This window comes from Nicotiana attenuata, unplaced genomic scaffold, assembly GCF_001879085.1.
Source record: "Nicotiana attenuata strain UT unplaced genomic scaffold, NIATTr2, whole genome shotgun sequence".
NCBI lineage: Eukaryota > Viridiplantae > Streptophyta > Magnoliopsida > Solanales > Solanaceae > Nicotiana > Nicotiana attenuata.
Window position 1 is genome coordinate 112,967 of NW_017672303.1, and position 5,736 is coordinate 118,702.

Below are 5,736 nucleotides of genomic sequence, written 5' to 3' on the forward strand. Positions count from 1 at the left end.
CGCTCAATGTTAGCAATACAACTCGCAAATGCTGCGCGTGCTCCTCCTGACTACGCGAGTATACAAGAATATCATCAATGAACACGATGACAAATGAATCCAGATAAGGCCGAAATACAGTGTTCATCAGATGCATGAACGCTGCTGGGGCATTGGTCAGCCCGAAAGACATAACAGGAAACTTATAGTGACCATATCTGGTCCTGAAAGTAGTCTTATGAATATCCGAATCCCTGATCTTCAACTGGTGAAAACCCGAACGGAGAACACCCTCGCTCCCTGAAGCTGGTCAAACAAATCATCTATACGAGGCAGGGGATACTTGTTCTTAATTGTTACCTTGTTCAGTTGCCTATAATCGATGCACATCCTCATTATGCCATCCTTCTTCTTCACAAACAGGACTGGCGCACCCCATGGTGACACACTCGGCCGAATGAACCCCTTATCTAGGAGCTCCTGAAGCTGCTCCTTCAATTCCTTCAACTTTGCTGGTGCCATACGATATGGCGGAATAGAGATGGGCTGAGTGCCCGACACCAGGTCAATACCAAAATCAATATCCCTGTCCGGCGGCATGCCCGGCAGGTCTGCAGGAAATATATCGGGAAAATCCCTCACAACTGGAACAGAATCAATGCTAGGAGTCTCAGCTCCAACATCCCTCACAAACGCCAAATAGGAAAGACAACCCTTCCCAACCATACGCTGGGCCTTCACGAAGGAAATAACTCTACTAGGAACATAGTTAGTCACACCACGCCACTCAATCTGCAGTGCACCCGGTATAGCCAAAGTGACTGTCTTAGCATGACAGTTAAGAATAGCATGACACGGAGATAACCAATCCATGCCTAAAATAACGTCGAAGTCCACCATGCTCAATAGCAATAGATCAACTCGGGTCTCCAGACCCCCAATAATCACAACACATGACCGGTACACACGGTCCACAATAACAGTATCGCCCACCGGGGTAGACACATGAACAGGTAAAGATAGAGACTCCCGAGGCATACCCAAATAACGAGCAAAATATGAAGACACATATGAATAGGTGGAACCGGGATCAAATAATACTGAGGCGTCTCTATCGCAGACTGAAACAATACCTGTAATGACAGCGTCTGAAGCAATGACATCTGTCCTGCCCGGCATAGCATAGAAACGAGCCTGGCCACCGCCTGATCGACCTCCACCTCTGGGACGACCCCTGGCCGCCTAATCTCCACCCCTAGCTGGCTGGGCGGATGATGATGTCTGGAGCAGAAGTCGAGGGCTGACCCCTCTGCTGATGCTGACTGCCACGAAGTCGAGGACACTGCCTCCTCAAGTGACCAAACTCTCCGCACTCATAACAACTGCCCGGTGCTGGAGATGGGGACTGAAGGGAACCCCTCGCACCGGAGTGACTAGCAGATGCACTCGGCGTAGAAGAACCCTGAGCTGATGGGGCATGAGGTGAACTCTGAGCTCGGAGAGCGCTGAGTGAAGACTGACCCTGCTAGGACCTATGACGACCACGACCTAAAGATCCCCCACGATACTCTGGACGGGCTGACTGAGCGGGCCTGAAAGAACGACCTCTACCATGCTGGGACTGGCCCCTCGAAGGAGCACCACTGTTACTGCCCGATCCACGAGGCCTCTCGGCCTCCCTCTGCTCTCGCTCTCTACGGCGAACTGACTCGATCTCACGAGCGATATCCACCACCTCCTCAAATTTAGCACCCAGTACTCTCTCTCTAGTCATTAGAATACGGAGATGGTAGTTAAGGCCATCCACAAATCTCCTAATCCTCTCACGATCTGACGGAACCATCCAGATAGCATGACGGGCCAACTGTGAAAATCTCATCTCGTACTGAGTCACTGTCATATCCCCCTGTGTCAACCACTCAGACTGCCTATGCAGCTCCTCTCTGCGGGACTGAGGTACATATTTCTCCAGAAAAAGAGCGGAGAACTGCTTCCAAGTCAGGGGTGCTGCACCGATAGGCCTACGCCTCTCAAAGTCCTCCCACCAAGTAAGAGCATCCCCCATGAATTGAAAAGTAGTAAATGCCACACCACTCGACTCAAGGATCCCTGCCGTACGGAGCATACGCTGACACCTGTCAAGAAAACCCTGGGCATCCTCGCCCTCAGCACCACTGAATGTCGGAGGCTGGAGCCTACCAAACCTCGCAAGACGACGCTGCTCATCGTCTGGCATAGCTGGAACCACGAAGCCCTGAGCTGGTGCAACCTGCTGAGCTAGAGGTGCCTCTGGCGTCTGTAGAACCTGCACTACCTGCTCAGGTGTGCGAGCAGCGGGGGTCTGATTGCATCCCCCAGCCTGTGAAGTAGCTGCTGCTGCTGCTGTGGTGGCTGAAACTGCCTGAGCCAGGCTAGTGCAGACTGATAATATCTGTGCTAAGGCCTCCTGAAGACCCAGAATCACGATAGGCACAGCTGGTGCCTGAACAGGTGCTGCTAGTGTGTCCACAGCTGGAGCCAGATCCTGAGCTGGGGCAACTGGTGGATCAACTGGTGCTTCCCCGGCTACTCTGCCTCTGCCACGACCACGACCGCGTCCACGGCCTCTGGAGGCCTCAATAGGTGGTACTGGAGGTCGTCCGCCACGTCCGGTAGCTTGTGTCTTCACCATCTGTTAGAGAATATAATAATAGAAGTTTAGTTCTTGGTTATACAAAGCTGCACGACAAGAATTTCAAGAATGTGAAGTTTTCCTAAGGGTTATACAGCCTCCCGAGGATAAGTACAGACGTCTCCGTACCGATCCACGAGACTCTACTAAACCGGCTCATGACTCGTGAGAACAAGTAACCTAGGCTCTGATACCAACTTGTCACGACCCCAACCCCGGTCGTGATGGGGCCCAAGACACAGCTAGGCAAGCCCGACCAATTTAATAATCTTAACCATTTTTATCCAGTTCATGAATTAATTAACACAGATAAAATACTAAGCCATAATACTGAAATTCTGAAATAGAGTTAAAACATGCAGAAATCCCAAATATCAATTCTTCTACACAGCCCGAAGAATCCGGTGTCACAAGTCTGAGCCTCTAATACATAGGTATCAACCTACTACATATCGTTCTCTAGAAAATACGGAAATAAAGCAATAAGATAGAAGGAAGATCAGGACTGCGGACGTCATGCAGCTACCTTAATACTCCTGAAAATGCTACGAGGTGCAAGGAGTAATGTGAGTACTCCGACCCAGTGAGTAATAAACATAAATAAAGGCTGAGAATAAGAAATCCTGAATAGGCACAAAGTAATTCTATAAATACAGCAATTTAAACCAAGTAGTATTAAGTTAGTAAGCCAATAAAACAATTATGGAAATACTACAATAGATAAGCAGTAAATGATAGTCAATTATGAAATGCAACACATAGTCCGGTACTCTCTAGTACCCGAAATCCCTCTTTAAAATCGCTCCCAATTCTCCAAGTCCGAGTTAAAAATATGAAACCCCTTCAAAATTCGCGAAGATGAAATTAATTAGCACTGCCCAGTCATGTTTGAGGAGTTGCTAGCAAAGGGGTTCGTCACACCAAGTGTATCAACTTGGGTTGCACTAGTGTTATTTGTGAAGAAGAAACATAGGACTATGGAGATGTGCATTGATTACCGCCAGTTGAACAAAGTTACCATTAAGAAAAGTACCTGATGACGAGTATTGACAATTTGTTTGACCAGTTGCAGGGTGTTAGGGTTTTCTCTAAGATCGACTTGAGATCAGGGTATCATCGGTTGAAGATTCGGGACTCGGATGTTCCGAAGGCTGCTTTCCGTACTAGATATGGCCATTATGAGTTTCTAGTGATGTCCTTCGGCTTGACTAACGCCCCAACAATGTTTATGGATTTGATGAACAGGGTGTTCAGGCCATACATTGATTCGTTTGTCATTGTCTTCATTGATGACATTTTGATCTACTCGTGTAGCATGGAGGAGCATGAGCAGTATTTGAGAGTGGTGCTTCAGACATTGCGGGAACAGAAGCTTTATGCTAAGTTCTCCAAGTGTGAGTTTTAGATAGATTCTATAGCATTCTTGGGGCATGTTGTATCGGGCGAGGTCATTAAGGTATATCCCAAGATGATTGAGGCAGTTTAGAGTTGGCCTCGTCCCACAACGGCGATTGAGATCAAGAGCTTCTTGGAGTTGGCGGGTTATTGTCACCTGTGTGTGGAGGGTTTCTCATCTATCGCAGCATATTTAACTAGACTGACCCAGAAGGGTGCTCCGTTCCGTTGATCTGTGAGGCGAGCGTTCAGAAGCTCAAGACATCTTTGACTATAACATCAGTTCTAGTGTTTCCTTCCGGTTCGGGGATGTATACTATTATTGCGATGCTTCACGCGATTGTTCATGCTCTTAAGATCTGGAGGCATTATCTTTATGGGGTGTCCTATGAGGTTTACACAGATCGTCGTAGCTTGCAGCATTTCTTCAAGCAAAGGCATCTCAATTTGAGGCAATACGGATGGGCTGAGTTACTGAAGGACTATGATATCACCATGCTTTATCATATAGGCAAGGCGAATGTAGTCGCGGATTCCTTGAGTAAAAAGGCAGAGAGTATGGGTATCTTAGCATTCATTTCAGCAGCGGAGATGCCATTGGCTTTGGAGAATTAGTCCATGGCTAATAGACTTGTGAGGTTGGATAATTCAGAGCCCAGTCGAGTTCTTGCATGCGTCGTTGCCCAGTTTTCACTATTGGAGTAGATGAAGGCTTGACATTTTGATGATCCGCACTTGATGGTTCTCAGAGAGATGGTACTACAGGGTGGTGCCAAGGAGGTTTCTATCGGCGAGGATGGTGTTCAGCGACTCCAGGGTCGTCTATGTGTTCCTAATGCTGATGGCATAAAAGAGAGGATCCTAGAGGAGGCACACAGTTCATGGTATTCCATTCATCAAGGTGCTACGAAGATGTATCGCGACCTGAGGCAGTATTTTTGGTGGAGGCAAATGAAGAAAGACATAGTTGAGTATGTAGCTAGGTGCCTAAATTGCCAGTAGGTTAAGTATGAGCACCAGAGGCCAGGTGTCCTACTCCAGCAGATGACTATACCTGAGTGGAAATGGGAGCGCATTACTATGGACTTCGTAGTTGGGTTTTCGTGGACCTTGCGGAAGTTCGATGCAGTTTGGGTCATTGTCGATAGGATGGCCAAGTCGGCACATTTCATTCCAGTTGTGACTAGGTATACTTTAGATTTTGGCCCAGATTTATATTCAGGAGATAGTCTGGTTGCATCGTATGCTTGTTTCCATCATATCAGATGGAGGCCCTCAGTTTACTTTGCATTTCCGGAGAGCAATACAGAACGAGTTGGGGACCTGTGTAGAGCTCAGCACAGCATTTCACCCACAGACCACGGGCATTCGGAGCTGACAGTTCAGATCCTGGAGGACATGCTTTGAGCATGTGTGATTGACTTTGGAGGGCAGTAAGGTCGATTCTTGCAATTGTGGCGCCCTTTTTTCCCTTTTTCGACGGGGAAGTCTAGGTTTCGACGTTCATGGGGGGAGATAACTCATTTCCTTTTGGGAATTGGGTATTTGAAGAGTCACCACCTAACGGATTATGGTGCGTTAGGGAACCTAGGGAAATTAACTCATGAACTAGTTTGCATTACCAGAGATTAGGGTAAGGGCTCGAAATAACCTTGAGGGGAAGGTGTTAGGCACCCCTCGTGGTCCACAAC